Raw genomic sequence first — 18,193 nt, forward strand, 5'->3', positions numbered from 1 at the left:
GGTCCGGAATCACCTGCCAGCCATGGCGGAACCACCTCTCAGACGTACCAGAACCACCTGCCGGAGAAGCTGGAAACACGTCCTGGACAGTCTGGAACCACCTGCCGGCCAAGCCTGAACCACCTGCCAAGCACAACGGAACAACCTGCCAGACACGCCAAAATCACCTGCGTGTTATGCCAGAACCACTTGGAGGACTCTCTGGGATGACCTGCCGGGCATGCCGGAACCACCTCTCAGACGTGCCAGAACCATGTGGCGGACAGTCCGGAATCACCTGTTGGGCATGCGCAACCACCTCTGACACGTACCAGAACCACATGCCGTGCAGGCTGGAACCACCTACCGGACAGACCGGAATCACCTTTCGGGCATGCCGGAACCACCTGTCAGATGTGCCAGAAACACGTGCCGGAGACGCCGGAAGCACCTGCCAAGCACGTTGGAACCACCTGCTCAACTCGCCTGAACCACCTGCCGGACATGCCAAAATCACCTGCCGACTATGCCAGAACCACTTGGCGAACACTCCGGAATCACTTGCCGGGCATGCAGGAACCACCTCTCAGACATGCCAGAACCCCGTGCCAATGACCCCGGAAGCACCAGCCGAGCACGCCGGAACCACCTGCTCGACTCGCCAGAACCACCTGCCGATCACGCAAAAATCACCTGCCGGCTACGCCACAACCAGTTGGTGAACACTTTGGAATCACCTGCCAGGCTCGCTGGAACCACCTGCCAGTCATGCCAAAATCACCTGCCAACTACGCCAGAACCGCTTGGCGGACACTGCGGAAACACCTGTCGGGCCGGCTGGAACCACATCTCAGACGTGCCAGAAACGTGTTCATGAGATGCTGGAACCACACCCCGAACAGACGGATACCACCTGCCAGAACCGCCTGAACCACCTGCTGAGCACGCCGGAACCACCTGCTCGACTCACCGGTACCACCTCCCTGACACGCCAAAATCACCTGCTGGGTATGCCAGAACCACTTGGCGCACACTCCGGAATCATCTGCCGGACATGCCGGAACCAGCTCTCAGACACACCAGAACCAAGTGCCGGAGACGCCGGAAGCACCTGCCGAGCATGCCGGAGCCACCTGCTCGACTCGCCAGAAACACCTGCCGGACACGCCAAAATCACCTGCCGGGTATGCCAGAACCACTTCGGGGACAAGCCGGAATCACGTGAGGGGCATGCCGGCACAGCCTCTCAGACTGAACCTCGTGCCGGACACCACAGAACCACCTGCCGGACAGACCGGAACCACATGCCGGACACGCCGGAACCACGGGTCGACCCTCCGGAACGACCGCTGGACATGCAAAATCACCTGCCGGCTATGCCGGAAACACTTGGCGAGCACTCCGGAATCACCTGCCGGGCATGCCGGAACCACCTCTCAGATATGCCAGAACCACGTGCCAATGACTCCGGAAGCACCTGCCGAGCACGCCGGAACCACCTGCTCGACTCGCCAGAACCACCTGCCGGACACGCAAAAATCACCTGCCGGCTACGCCACAACCAGTTGGGGAACACTTCGGAATCACCTGCCGGGCTTGCTGGAACCACCTTCCGTTCATGCGAATATCACCTGCTGGGTATGCCAGAACCACTTGGCGGACACTCCGGAATCATCTGCCGGACATGCCAGAACCAGCTCTCAGACACACCAGAACCAAGTGCCGGAGACGCCGGAAGCACCTGCCGAGCATGCCGGAGCCACCTGCTCGACTCGCCAGAAACACCTGCCGGACACGCCAAAATCACCTGCCGGGTATGCCAGAACCACCTGGCGGACACTACGGAATCACCTGCCGCGCACGCCGGAACCACCTCTCAGACGTGCCGGAAGCACGTGCCAGACACACCGGAAACACCTACCGGACAGACCGGAACCACCTGCCAAGAACGCCGGAGCCACCTGTTTGACTCGCTGGAACCACCTGCCGGACAGGCCAATATCAACTGCTGGCTATGCCAGAACCACCTGGGGGACAGTCCGGGATCACCTGCCAGCCATGGCGGAACCACCTCTCAGACGTACCAGAACCACCTGCCGGAGAAGCTGGAAACACGTCCTGGACAGACTGGAACCACGTGACGGCCATGCCTGAACCACCTGCCGAGCACGGCGGAACCACCTGCCGGACACGCCAAAATCACCTGCGGGCTACGCCAGAACCACTTGGACGACTCTCCGAAATGACCTGCCGGGCATGTTGGAACCACCTCTCAGACGTGCCAGAAGCACGTGGCGGACAGTCCGGAATCACCTGTTGGGCATACGCAACCACCTCTGACACGTACCAGAACCACGTGCCGTGCACGCCGGAACCACCTACCGGACAGACCGGAATCAACTTTTGGGCATGCCGGAACCACCAGTCAGATGTGCCAGAAACACGTGCCGGAGACGCCGGAAGCACCTGCCGAGCACGTCGCAACCACCTGCTCAACTCGCCTGAACCACCTGCCGGACACGCCAAAATCACCTGCCCGCTACACCAGCACCACTTCGGGGACAAGCCGGAATCACGTGAGGGGCATGCCGGCACAGCCTCTCAGACTGAACCTCGTGCCGGACACCACAGAACCACCTGCCGGACAGACCGGAACCACCTGCCGGACACGCCGGAACCACCGGCTCGACCCGCCGGAACGACCGCGGGACATGCAAAATCACCTGCCGGCTACGCCGGAAACACTTCGCGAACACTCCGGAATCACCTGCCGGGCATGCCGGAACCACCTCTCAGATATGCCAGAACCACGTGCCAGTGACCCCGGAAGCACCTGCCGAGCACGCCGGAACCACCTGCTCGACTCGCCAGAACCACCTGCCGGACACGCAGAAATCACCTGCCGGCTACGCCACAACCAGTTGGGGAAAACTTCGGAATCACCTGCCGGGCTTGCTGGAACCACCTGCCGGTCATGCCAAAATCACCTGCCAACTACGCCAGTACCACTTGGCGGACACTGTTGAAACACCTGTCGCGCCGGCCGGAACCACATCTCAGACGTGCCAGAACCATGTGCATGAGATGCTGGAACCACACCCTGAACAGACGGAAAACACCTGCCACACCCGTCTGAACAACCTGCCGAGCACGCCGGAGCCACCTGCTCGACTCGCCGGAACCACCTACCTGACATGCCCAAATCACCAGCCGGGTATGCCAGAACCACTTGGCGGACACTCCGGAATCATCTGCCGGACATGCCGGAACCAGCTCTCAGACACACCAGAACCACGTGCCGGAGATGCCCGAAGCACCTGCCGAGCATGCTGGAGCCACCTGCTCGACTCGCCAGAAACACCTGTATGACACGCCAAAATCACCTGCCGGGTACGCCAGAACCACCTGGCGGACACTCCGAAATCACCTGTCGCGCATGCCGGAACCACCTCTCAGACGTGCCGGAAGCACGTGCCGGACACGCCGGAATCACCTACCGGACAGACCGGAACCACCTGCCGAGCACGCCGGAGCCACCTGTTCGACTCGCTGGAACCACCTGCCGGACAGGCCAATATCAACTGCTGGCTATGCCAGAACCACCTGGGGGATGGTCCGGAATCACCTGCCAGCCATGGCGGAACCACCTCTCAGACGTACCAGAACCACCTGCCGGAGAAGCTGGAAACACGTCCTGGACAGTCTGGAACCACCTGCCGGCCAAGCCTGAACCACCTGCCAAGCACAACGGAACAACCTGCCAGACACGCCAAAATCACCTGCGTGTTATGCCAGAACCACTTGGAGGACTCTCTGGGATGACCTGCCGGGCATGCCGGAACCACCTCTCAGACGTGCCTGAACCATGTGGCGGACAGTCCGGAATCACCTGTTGGGCATGCGCAACCACCTCTGAGACGTACCAGAACCACATGCCGTGCAGGCTGGAACCACCTACCGGACAGACCGGAATCACCTTTCGGGCATGCCGGAACCACCTGTCAGATGTGCCAGAAACACATGCCGGAGACGCCGGAAGCACCTGCCAAGCACGTTGGAACCACCTGCTCAACTCGCCTGAACCACCTGCCGGACATGCCAAAATCACCTGCCGACTATGCCAGAACCACTTGGCGAACACTCCGGAATCACTTGCCGGGCATGCAGGAACCACCTCTCAGACATGCCAGAACCCCGTGCCAATGACCCCGGAAGCACCAGCCGAGCACGCCGGAACCACCTGCTCGACTCGCCAGAACCACCTGCCGATCACGCAAAAATCACCTGCCGGCTACGCCACAACCAGTTGGTGAACACTTTGGAATCACCTGCCAGGCTTGCTGGAACCACCTGCCAGTCATGCCAAAATCACCTGCCAACTACGCCAGAACCGCTTGGCGGACACTGCGGAAACACCTGTCGGGCCGGCTGGAACCACATCTCAGACGTGCCAGAAACGTGTTCATGAGATGCTGGAACCACACCCCGAACAGACGGATACCACCTGCCAGAACCGCCTGAACCACCTGCTGAGCACGCCGGAACCACCTGCTCGACTCACCGGTACCACCTCCCTGACACGCCAAAATCACCTGCTGGGTATGCCAGAACCACTTGGCGGACACTCCGGAATCATCTGCCGGACATGCCGGAACCAGCTCTCAGACACACCAGAACCAAGTGCCGGAGACGCCGGAAGCACCTGCCGAGCATGCCGGAGCCACCTGCTCGACTCGCCAGAAACACCTGCCGGACACGCCAAAATCACCTGCCGGGTATGCCAGAACCACCTGGCGGACACTACGGAATCACCTGCCGCGCATGCAGGAACCACCTCTCAGACGTGCCGGAAGCACGTGCCAGACACGCCGGAAACACCTACCGGACAGACCGGAACCACCTGCCAAGAACGCCGGAGCCACCTGTTCGACTCGCTGGAACCACCTGCCGGACAGGCCAATATCAACTGCTGGCTATGCCAGAACCACCTGGGGGACAGTCCGGGATCACCTGCCAGCCATGGCGGAACCACCTCTCAGACGTACCAGAACCACCTGCCGGAGAAGCTGGAAACACGTCCTGGACAGACTGGAACCACGTGACGGCCATGCCTGAACCACCTGCCGGACACGGCGGAACCACCTGCCGGACACGCCAAAATCACCTGCGGGCTACGCCAGAACCACTTGGACGACTCTCCGAAATGACCTGCCGGGCATGTTGGAACCACCTCTCAGACGTGCCAGAAGCACGTGGCGGACAGTCCGGAATCACCTGTTGGGCATACGCAACCACCTCTGACACGTACCAGAACAACGTGCCGTGCACGCCGGAACCACCTACCGGACAGACCGGAATCAACTTTTGGGCATGCCGGAACCACCAGTCAGATGTGCCAGAAACACGTGCCGGAGACGCCGGAAGCACCTGCCGAGCACGTCGCAACCACCTGCTCAACTCGCCTGAACCACCTGCCGGACACGCCAAAATCACCTGCCCGCTACACCAGCACCACTTCGGGGACAAGCCGGAATCACGTGAGGGGCATGCCGGCACAGCCTCTCAGACTGAACCTCGTGCCGGACACCACAGAACCACCTGCCGGACAGACCGGAACCACGTGCTGGACACGCCGGAACCACCGGCTCGACCCGCCAGAACGACCGCTGGACATGCAAAATCACCTGCCGGCTACGCCGGAAACACTTCGCGAACACTCCAGAATCACCTGCCGGGCATGCCGGAACCACCTCTCAGATATGCCAGAACCACGTGCCAATGACCCCGGAAGCACCTGCCGAGCACGCCGGAACCACCTGCTCGACTCGCCAGAACCACCTGCCGGACACGCAAAAATCACCTGCCGGCTACGCCACAACCAGTTGGGGAACACTTCGGAATCACCTGCCGGGCTTGCTGGAACCACCTGCCGGTCATGCCAAAATCACCTGCCAACTACGCCAGTACCACTTGGCGGACACTGTGGAAACACCTGTCGGGCCGGCCGGAACCACATCTCAGACGTGCCAGAACCATGTGCATGAGATGCTGGAACCACACCCTGAACAGACGGAAAACACCTGCCAGACCCGTCTGAACAACCTGCCGAGCACGCCGGAGCCACCTGCTCGACTCGCCGGAACCACCTACCTGACATGCCCAAATCACCAGCCGGGTATGCCAGAACCACTTGGCGGACACTCCGGAATCATCTGCCGGACATGCCGGAACCAGCTCTCAGACACACCAGAACCACGTGCCGGAGACGCCGGAAGCACCTGCCGAGCATGCCGGAGCCACCTGCTCGACTCGCCAGAAACACCTGTCGGACACGCCAAAATCACCTGCCGGGTACGCCAGAATCACCTGGCGGACACTCCGAAATCACCTGTCGCGAATGCCGGAACCACCTCTCAGACGTGTCGGAAGCACGTGCCGGACACGCCGGAATCACCTACCGGACAGACCGGAACCACCTGCCGAGCACGCCGGAGCCACCTGTTCGACTCGCTGGAACCACCTGCCGGACAGGCCAATATCAACTGCTGGCTATGCCAGAACCACCTGGGGGACGGTCCGGAATCACCTGCCAGCCATGGCGGAACCACCTCTCAGACGTAGCAGAACCACCTGCCGGAGAAGCTGGAAACACGTCCTGGACAGTCTGGAACCACCTGCCGGCCAAGCCTGAACCACCTGCCAAGCACAACGGAACAACCTGCCAGACACGCCAAAATCACCTGTGTGTTATGCCAGAACCACTTGGAGGACTCTCTGGGATGACCTGCCGGGCATGCCGGAACCACCTCTCAGACGTGCCAGAACCATGTGGCGGACAGTCCGGAATCACCTGTTGGGCATGCGCAACCACCTCTGACACGTACCAGAACCACATGCTGTGCAGGCTGGAACCACCTACCGGACAGACCGGAATCACCTTTCGGGCATGCCGGAACCACCTGTCAGATGTGCCAGAAACACGTGCCGGAGACGCCGGAAGCACCTGCCAAGCACGTTGGAACCACCTGCTCAACTCGCCTGAACCACCTGCCGGACATGCCAAAATCACCTGCCGACTATGCCAGAACCACTTGGCGAACACTCCGGAATCACTTGCCGGGCATGCAGGAACCACCTCTCAGACATGCCAGAACCCCGTGCCAATGACCCCGGAAGCACCAGCCGAGCACGCCGGAACCACCTGCTCGACTCGCCAGAACCACCTGCCGATCACGCAAAAATCACCTGCCGGCTACGCCACAACCAGTTGGTGAACACTTTGGAATCACCTGCCAGGCTCGCTGGAACCACCTGCCAGTCATGCCAAAATCACCTGCCAACTACGCCAGAACCGCTTGGCGGACACTGCGGAAACACCTGTCGGGCCGGCTGGAACCACATCTCAGACGTGCCAGAAACGTGTTCATGAGATGCTGGAACCACACCCCGAACAGACGGATACCACCTGCCAGAACCGCCTGAACCACCTGCTGAGCACGCCGGAACCACCTGCTCGACTCACCGGTACCACCTCCCTGACACGCCAAAATCACCTGCTGGGCATGCCAGAACCACTTGGCGCACACTCCGGAATCATCTGCCGGACATGCCGGAACCAGCTCTCAGACACACCAGAACCAAGTGCCGGAGACGCCGGAAGCACCTGCCGAGCATGCCGGAGCCACCTGCTCGACTCGCCAGAAACACCTGCCGGACACGCCAAAATCACCTGCCGGGTATGCCAGAACCACTTCGGGGACAAGCCGGGATCACGTGAGGGGCATGCCGGCACAGCCTCTCAGACTGAACCTCGTGCCGGACACCACAGAACCACCTGCCGGACAGACCGGAACCACCTGCCGGACACGCCGGTACCACCGGCTCGACCCGCCGGAACGACCGCTGGACATGCAAAATCACTTGCCGGCTATGCCGGAAACACTTGGCGAACACTCCGGAAACACCTGCCGGGCATGCCAGAACCACCTCTCAGATATGCCAGAACCACGTGCCAATGACCCCGGAAGCACCTGCCGAGCACGCCGGAACCACCTGCTCGACTCGCCAGAACCACCTGCCGGACACGCCAAAATCACCTGCCGGCTACGCCACAACCAGTTGGGGAACACTTCGGAATCACCTGCCGGGCTTGCTGGAACCACCTTCCGTTCATGCGAATATCACCTGCTGGGTATGCCAGAACCACTTGGCGGACACTCCGGAATCATCTGCCGGACATGCCAGAACCAGCTCTCAGACACACCAGAACCAAGTGCCGGAGACGCCGGAAGCACCTGCCGAGCATGCCGGAGCCACCTGCTCGACTCGCCAGAAACACCTGCCGGACACGCCAAAATCACCTGCCGGGTATGCCAGAACCACCTGGCGGACACTACGGAATCACCTGCCGCGCACGCCGGAACCACCTCTCAGACGTGCCGGAAGCACGTGCCAGACACGCCGGAAACACCTACCGGACAGACCGGAACCACCTGCCAAGAACGCCGGAGCCACCTGTTTGACTCGCTGGAACCACCTGCCGGACAGGCCAATATCAACTGCTGGCTATGCCAGAACCACCTGGGGGACAGTCCGGGATCACCTGCCAGCCATGGCGGAACCACCTCTCAGACGTACCAGAACCACCTGCCGGAGAAGCTGGAAACACGTCCTGGACAGACTGGAACCACGTGACGGCCATGCCTGAACCACCTGCCGAGCACGGCGGAACCACCTGCCGGACACGCCAAAATCACCTGCGGGCTACGCCAGAACCACTTGGACGACTCTCCGAAATGACCTGCCGGGCATGTTGGAACCACCTCTCAGACATGCCAGAAGCACGTGGCGGACAGTCCGGAATCACCTGTTGGGCATACGCAACCACCTCTGACACGTACCAGAACCACGTGCCGTGCACGCCGGAACCACCTACCGGACAGACCGGAATCAACTTTTGGGCATGCCGGAACCACCAGTCAGATGTGCCAGAAACACGTGCCGGAGACGCCGGAAGCACCTGCCGAGCACGTCGCAACCACCTGCTCAACTCGCCTGAACCACCTGCCGGACACGCCAAAATCACCTGCCCGCTACACCAGCACCACTTCGGGGACAAGCCGGAATCACGTGAGGGGCATGCCGGCACAGCCTCTCAGACTGAACCTCGTGCCGGACACCACAGAACCACCTGCCGGACAGACCGGAACCACCTGCCGGACACGCCGGAACCACCGGCTCGACCCGCCGGAACGACCGCGGGACATGCAAAATCACCTGCCGGCTACGCCGGAAACACTTCACGAACACTCCGGAATCACCTGCCGGGCATGCCGGAACCACCTCTCAGATATGCCAGAACCACGTGCCAGTGACCCTGGAAGCACCAGCCGAGCACGCCGGAACCACCTGCTCGACTCGCCAGAACCACCTGCCGGACACGCCAAAATCACCTGCCGGCTACGCCACAACCAGTTGGGGAACACTTCGGAATCACCTGCCGGGCTTGCTGGAACCACCTTACGTTCATGCGAATATCACCTGCTGGGTATGCCAGAACCACTTGGCGGACACTCCGGAATCATCTGCCGGACATGCCAGAACCAGCTCTCAGACACACCAGAACCAAGTGCCGGAGACGCCGGAAGCACCTGCCGAGCATGCCGGAGCCACCTGCTCGACTCGCCAGAAACACCTGCCGGACACGCCAAAATCACCTGCCGGGTATGCCAGAACCACCTGGCGGACACTACGGAATCACCTGCCGCGCACGCCGGAACCACCTCTCAGACGTGCCGGAAGCACGTGCCAGACACGCCGGAAACACCTACCGGACAGACCGGAACCACCTGCCAAGAACGCCGGAGCCACCTGTTTGACTCGCTGGAACCACCTGCCGGACAGGCCAATATCAACTGCTGGCTATGCCAGAACCACCTGGGGGACAGTCCGGGATCACCTGCCAGCCATGGCGGAACCACCTCTCAGACGTACCAGAACCACCTGCCGGAGAAGCTGGAAACACGTCCTGGACAGACTGGAACCACGTGACGGCCATGCCTGAACCACCTGCCGAGCACGGCGGAACCACCTGCCGGACACGCCAAAATCACCTGCGGGCTACGCCAGAACCACTTGGACGACTCTCCGAAATGACCTGCCGGGCATGTTGGAACCACCTCTCAGACGTGCCAGAAGCACGTGGCGGACAGTCCGGAATCACCTGTTGGGCATACGCAACCACCTCTGACACGTACCAGAACCACGTGCCGTGCACGCCGGAACCACCTACCGGACAGACCGGAATCAACTTTTGGGCATGCCGGAACCACCAGTCAGATGTGCCAGAAACACGTGCCGGAGACGCCGGAAGCACCTGCCGAGCACGTCGCAACCACCTGCTCAACTCGCCTGAACCACCTGCCGGACACGCCAAAATCACCTGCCCGCTACACCAGCACCACTTCGGGGACAAGCCGGAATCACGTGAGGGGCATGCCGGCACAGCCTCTCAGACTGAACCTCGTGCCGGACACCACAGAACCACCTGCCGGACAGACCGGAACCACCTGCCGGACACGCCGGAACCACCGGCTCGACCCGCCGGAACGACCGCGGGACATGCAAAATCACCTGCCGGCTACGCCGGAAACACTTCGCGAACACTCCGGAATCACCTGCCGGGCATGCCGGAACCACCTCTCAGATATGCCAGAACCACATGCCAGTGACCCCGGAAGCACCTGCCGAGCACGCCGGAACCACCTGCTCGACTCGCCAGAACCACCTGCCGGACACGCAGAAATCACCTGCCGGCTACGCCACAACCAGTTGGGGAAAACTTCGGAATCACCTGCCGGGCTTGCTGGAACCACCTGCTGGTCATGCCAAAATCACCTGCCAACTACGCCAGTACCACTTGGCGGACACTGTTGAAACACCTGTCGCGCCGGCCGGAACCACATCTCAGACGTGCCAGAACCATGTGCATGAGATGCTGGAACCACACCCTGAACAGACGGAAAACACCTGCCAGACCCGTCTGAACAACCTGCCGAGCACGCCGGAGCCACCTGCTCGACTCGCCGGAACCACCTACCTGACATGCCCAAATCACCAGCCGGGTATGCCAGAACCACTTGGCGGACACTCCGGAATCATCTGCCGGACATGCCGGAACCAGCTCTCAGACACACCAGAACCACGTGCCGGAGATGCCCGAAGCACCTGCCGAGCATGCTGGAGCCACCTGCTCGACTCGCCAGAAACACCTGTATGACACGCCAAAATCACCTGCCGGGTACGCCAGAACCACCTGGCGGACACTCCGAAATCACCTGTCGCGCATGCCGGAACCACCTCTCAGACGTGCCGGAAGCACGTGCCGGACACGCCGGAATCACCTACCGGACAGACCGGAACCACCTGCCGAGCACGCCGGAGCCACCTGTTCGACTCGCTGGAACCACCTGCCGGACAGGCCAATATCAACTGCTGGCTATGCCAGAACCACCTGGGGGACGGTCCGGAATCACCTGCCAGCCATGGCGGAACCACCTCTCAGACGTACCAGAACCACCTGCCGGAGAAGCTGGAAACACGTCCTGGACAGTCTGGAACCACCTGCCGGCCAAGCCTGAACCACCTGCCAAGCACAACGGAACAACCTGCCAGACACGCCAAAATCACCTGCGTGTTATGCCAGAACCACTTGGAGGACTCTCTGGGATGACCTGCCGGGCATGCCGGAACCACCTCTCAGACGTGCCAGAACCATGTGGCGGACAGTCCGGAATCACCTGTTGGGCATGCGCAACCACCTCTGAGACGTACCAGAACCACATGCCGTGCAGGCTGGAACCACCTACCGGACAGACCGGAATCACCTTTCGGGCATGCCGGAACCACCTGTCAGATGTGCCAGAAACACGTGCCGGAGACGCCGGAAGCACCTGCCAAGCACGTTGGAACCACCTGCTCAACTCGCCTGAACCACCTGCCGGACATGCCAAAATCACCTGCCGACTATGCCAGAACCACTTGGCGAACACTCCGGAATCACTTGCCGGGCATGCAGGAACCACCTCTCAGACATGCCAGAACCCCGTGCCAATGACCCCGGAAGCACCAGCCGAGCACGCCGGAACCACCTGCTCGACTCGCCAGAACCACCTGCCGATCACGCAAAAATCACCTGCCGGCTACGCCACAACCAGTTGGTGAACACTTTGGAATCACCTGCCAGGCTCGCTGGAACCACCTGCCAGTCATGCCAAAATCACCTGCCAACTACGCCAGAACCGCTTGGCGGACACTGCGGAAACACCTGTCGGGCCGGCTGGAACCACATCTCAGACGTGCCAGAAACGTGTTCATGAGATGCTGGAACCACACCCCGAACAGACGGATACCACCTGCCAGAACCGCCTGAACCACCTGCTGAGCACGCCGGAACCACCTGCTCGACTCACCGGTACCACCTCCCTGACACGCCAAAATCACCTGCTGGGTATGCCAGAACCACTTGGCGGACACTCCGGAATCATCTGCCGGACATGCCGGAACCAGCTCTCAGACACACCAGAAGCAAGTGCCGGAGACGCCGGAAGCACCTGCCGAGCATGCCGGAGCCACCTGCTCGACTCGCCAGAAACACCTGCCGGACACGCCAAAATCACCTGCCGGGTATGCCAGAACCACCTGGCGGACACTACGGAATCACCTGCCGCGCATGCAGGAACCACCTCTCAGACGTGCCGGAAGCACGTGCCAGACACGCCGGAAACACCTACCGGACAGACCGGAACCACCTGCCAAGAACGCCGGAGCCACCTGTTCGACTCGCTGGAACCACCTGCCGGACAGGCCAATATCAACTGCTGGCTATGCCAGAACCACCTGGGGGACAGTCCGGGATCACCTGCCAGCCATGGCGGAACCACCTCTCAGACGTACCAGAACCACCTGCCGGAGAAGCTGGAAACACGTCCTGGACAGACTGGAACCACGTGACGGCCATGCCTGAACCACCTGCCGGACACGGCGGAACCACCTGCCGGACACGCCAAAATCACCTGCGGGCTACGCCAGAACCACTTGGACGACTCTCCGAAATGACCTGCCGGGCATGTTGGAACCACCTCTCAGACGTGCCAGAAGCACGTGGCGGACAGTCCGGAATCACCTGTTGGGCATACGCAACCACCTCTGACACGTACCAGAACAACGTGCCGTGCACGCCGGAACCACCTACCGGACAGACCGGAATCAACTTTTGGGCATGCCGGAACCACCAGTCAGATGTGCCAGAAACACGTGCCGGAGACGCCGGAAGCACCTGCCGAGCACGTCGCAACCACCTGCTCAACTCGCCTGAACCACCTGCCGGACACGCCAAAATCACCTGCCCGCTACACCAGCACCACTTCGGGGACAAGCCGGAATCACGTGAGGGGCATGCCGGCACAGCCTCTCAGACTGAACCTCGTGCCGGACACCACAGAACCACCTGCCGGACAGACCGGAACCACCTGCCGGACACGCCGGAACCACCGGCTCGACCCGCCAGAACGACCGCTGGACATGCAAAATCACCTGCCGGCTACGCCGGAAACACTTCGCGAACACTCCAGAATCACCTGCCGGGCATGCCGGAACCACCTCTCAGATATGCCAGAACCACGTGCCAATGACCCCGGAAGCACCTGCCGAGCACGCCGGAACCACCTGCTCGACTCGCCAGAACCACCTGCCGGACACGCAAAAATCACCTGCCGGCTACGCCACAACCAGTTGGGGAAAACTTTGGAATCACCTGCCGGGCTTGCTGGAACCACCTGCCGGTCATGCCAAAATCACCTGCCAACTACGCCAGTACCACTTGGCGGACACTGTGGAAACACCTGTCGGGCCGGCCGGAACCACATCTCAGACGTGCCAGAACCATGTGCATGAGATGCTGGAACCACACCCTGAACAGACGGAAAACACCTGCCAGACCCGTCTGAACAACCTGCCGAGCACGCCGGAGCAACCTGCTCGACTCGCCGGAACCACCTACCTGACATGCCCAAATCACCAGCCGGGTATGCCAGAACCACTTGGCGGACACTCCGGAATCATCTGCCGGACATGCCGGAACCAGCTCTCAGACACACCAGAACCACGTGCCGGAGACGCCGGAAGCACCTGCCGAGCATGCCGGAGCCACCTGCTCGACTCGCCAGAAACACCTGTCGGACACGCCAAAATCACCTGCCGGGTACGCCAGAATCACCTGGCGGACACTCCGAAATCACCTGTCGCGAATGCCGGAACCACCTCTCAGACGTGCCGGAAGCACGTGCCGGACACGCCGGAATCACCTACCGGACAGACCGGAACCACCTGCCGAGCACGCCGGAGCCACCTGTTCGACTCGCTGGAACCACCTGCCGGACAGGCCAATATCAACTGCTGGCTATGCCAGAACCACCTGGGGGACGGTCCGGAATCACCTGCCAGCCATGGCGGAACCACCTCTCAGACGTAGCAGAACCACCTGCCGGAGAAGCTGGAAACACGTCCTGGACAGTCTGGAACCACCTGCCGGCCAAGCCTGAACCACCTGCCAAGCACAACGGAACAACCTGCCAGACACGCCAAAATCACCTGCGTGTTATGCCAGAACCACTTGGAGGACTCTCTGGGATGACCTGCCGGGCATGCCGGAACCACCTCTCAGACGTGCCAGAACCATGTGGCGGACAGTCCGGAATCACCTGTTGGGCATGCGCAACCACCTCTGACACGTACCAGAACCACATGCTGTGCAGGCTGGAACCACCTACCGGACAGACCGGAATCACCTTTCGGGCATGCCGGAACCACCTGTCAGATGTGCCAGAAACACGTGCCGGAGACGCCGGAAGCACCTGCCAAGCACGTTGGAACCACCTGCTCAACTCGCCTGAACCACCTGCCGGACATGCCAAAATCACCTGCCGACTATGCCAGAACCACTTGGCGAACACTCCGGAATCACTTGCCGGGCATGCAGGAACCACCTCTCAGACATGCCAGAACCCCGTGCCAATGACCCCGGAAGCACCAGCCGAGCACGCCGGAACCACCTGCTCGACTCGCCAGAACCACCTGCCGATCACGCAAAAATCACCTGCCGGCTACGCCACAACCAGTTGCTGAACACTTTGGAATCACCTGCCAGGCTCGCTGGAACCACCTGCCAGTCATGCCAAAATCACCTGCCAACTACGCCAGAACCGCTTGGCGGACACTGCGGAAACACCTGTCGGGCCGGCTGGAACCACATCTCAGACGTGCCAGAAACGTGTTCATGAGATGCTGGAACCACACCCCGAACAGACGGATACCACCTGCCAGAACCGCCTGAACCACCTGCTGAGCACGCCGGAACCACCTGCTCGACTCACCGGTACCACCTCCCTGACACGCCAAAATCACCTGCTGGGCATGCCAGAACCACTTGGCGCACACTCCGGAATCATCTGCCGGACATGCCGGAACCAGCTCTCAGACACACCAGAACCAAGTGCCGGAGACGCCGGAAGCACCTGCCGAGCATGCCGGAGCCACCTGCTCGACTCGCCAGAAACACCTGCCGGACACGCCAAAATCACCTGCCGGGTATGCCAGAACCACTTCGGGGACAAGCCGGGATCACGTGAGGGGCATGCCGGCACAGCCTCTCAGACTGAACCTCGTGCCGGACACCACAGAACCACCTGCCGGACAGACCGGAACCACCTGCCGGACACGCCGGTACCACCGGCTCGACCCGCCGGAACGACCGCTGGACATGCAAAATCACTTGCCGGCTATGCCGGAAACACTTGGCGAACACTCCGGAAACACCTGCCGGGCATGCCGGAACCACCTCTCAGATATGCCAGAACCACGTGCCAATGACCCCGGAAGCACCTGCCGAGCACGCCGGAACCACCTGCTCGACTCGCCAGAACCACCTGCCGGACACGCCAAAGTCACCTGCCGGCTACGCCACAACCAGTTGGGGAACACTTCGGAATCACCTGCCGGGCTTGCTGGACCCACCTTCCGTTCATGCGAATATCACCTGCTGGGTATGCCAGAACCGCTTGGCGGACACTCCGGAATCATCTGCCGGACATGCCAGAACCAGCTCTCAGACACACCAGAACCAAGTGCCGGAGACGCCGGAAGCACCTGCCGAGCATGCCGGAGCCACCTGCTCGACTCGCCAGAAACACCTGCCGGACACGCCAAAATCACCTGCGGGCTACGCCAGAACCACTTGGACGACTCTCCGAAATGACCTGCCGGGCATGTTGGAACCACCTCTCAGACATGCCAGAAGCACGTGGCGGACAGTCCGGAATCACCTGTTGGGCATACGCAACCACCTCTGACACGTACCAGAACCACGTGCCGTGCACGCCGGAACCACCTACCGGACAGACCGGAATCAACTTTTGGGCATGCCGGAACCACCAGTCAGATGTGCCAGAAACACGTGCCGGAGACGCCGGAAGCACCTGCCGAGCACGTCGCAACCACCTGCTCAACTCGCCTGAACCACCTGCCGGACACGCCAAAATCACCTGCCCGCTACACCAGCACCACTTCGGGGACAAGCCGGAATCACGTGAGGGGCATGCTGGCACAGCCTCTCAGACTGAACCTCGTGCTGGACACCACAGAACCACCTGCCGGACAGACCGGAACCACCTGCCGGACACGCCGGAACCACCGGCTCGACCCGCCGGAACGACCGCGGGACATGCAAAATCACCTGCCGGCTACGCCGGAAACACTTCACGAACACTCCGGAATCACCTGCCGGGCATGCCGGAACCACCTCTCAGATATGCCAGAACCACGTGCCAGTGACCCCGGAAGCACCTGCCGAGCACGCCGGAACCACCTGCTCGACTCGCCAGAACCACCTGCCGGACACACAGAAATCACCTGCCGGCTACGCCACAACCAGTTGGGGAAAACTTCGGAATCACCTGCCGGGCTTGCTGGAACCACCTGCCGGTCATGCCAAAATCACCTGCCAACTACGCCAGTACCACTTGGCGGACACTGTTGAAACACCTGTCGCGCCGGCCGGAACCACATCTCAGACGTGCCAGAACCATGTGCATGAGATGCTGGAACCACACCCTGAACAGACGGAAAACACCTGCCACACCCGTCTGAACAACCTGCCGAGCACGCCGGAGCCACCTGCTCGACTCGCCGGAACCACCTACCTGACATGCCCAAATCACCAGCCGGGTATGCCAGAACCACTTGGCGGACACTCCGGAATCATCTGCCGGACATGCCGGAACCAGCTCTCAGACACACCAGAACCACGTGCCGGAGATGCCCGAAGCACCTGCCGAGCATGCTGGAGCCACCTGCTCGACTCGCCAGAAACACCTGTATGACACGCCAAAATCACCTGCCGGGTACGCCAGAACCACCTGGCGGACACTCCGAAATCACCTGTCGCGCATGCCGGAACCACCTCTCAGACGTGCCGGAAGCACGTGCCGGACACGCCGGAATCACCTACCGGACAGACCGGAACCACCTGCCGAGCACGCCGGAGCCACCTGTTCGACTCGCTGGAACCACCTGCCGGACAGGCCAATATCAACTGCTGGCTATGCCAGAACCACCTGGGGGACGGTCCGGAATCACCTGCCAGCCATGGCGGAACCACCTCTCAGACGTACCAGAACCACCTGCCGGAGAAGCTGGAAACACGTCCTGGACAGTCTGGAACCACCTGCCGGCCAAGCCTGAACCACCTGCCAAGCACAACGGAACAACCTGCCAGACACGCCAAAATCACCTGCGTGTTATGCCAGAACCACTTGGAGGACTCTCTGGGATGACCTGCCGGGCATGCCGGAACCACCTCTCAGACGTGCCAGAACCATGTGGCGGACAGTCCGGAATCACCTGTTGGGCATGCGCAACCACCTCTGAGACGTACCAGAACCACATGCCGTGCAGGCTGGAACCACCTACCGGACAGACCGGAATCACCTTTCGGGCATGCCGGAACCACCTGTCAGATGTGCCAGAAACACGTGCCGGAGACGCCGGAAGCACCTGCCAAGCACGTTGGAACCACCTGCTCAACTCGCCTGAACCACCTGCCGGACATGCCAAAATCACCTGCCGACTATGCCAGAACCACTTGGCGAACACTCCGGAA

Source organism: Equus caballus, chromosome 24 (assembly GCF_041296265.1).
Source record: "Equus caballus isolate H_3958 breed thoroughbred chromosome 24, TB-T2T, whole genome shotgun sequence".
In the NCBI taxonomy this organism is placed as follows: Eukaryota; Metazoa; Chordata; class Mammalia; order Perissodactyla; family Equidae; genus Equus; species Equus caballus.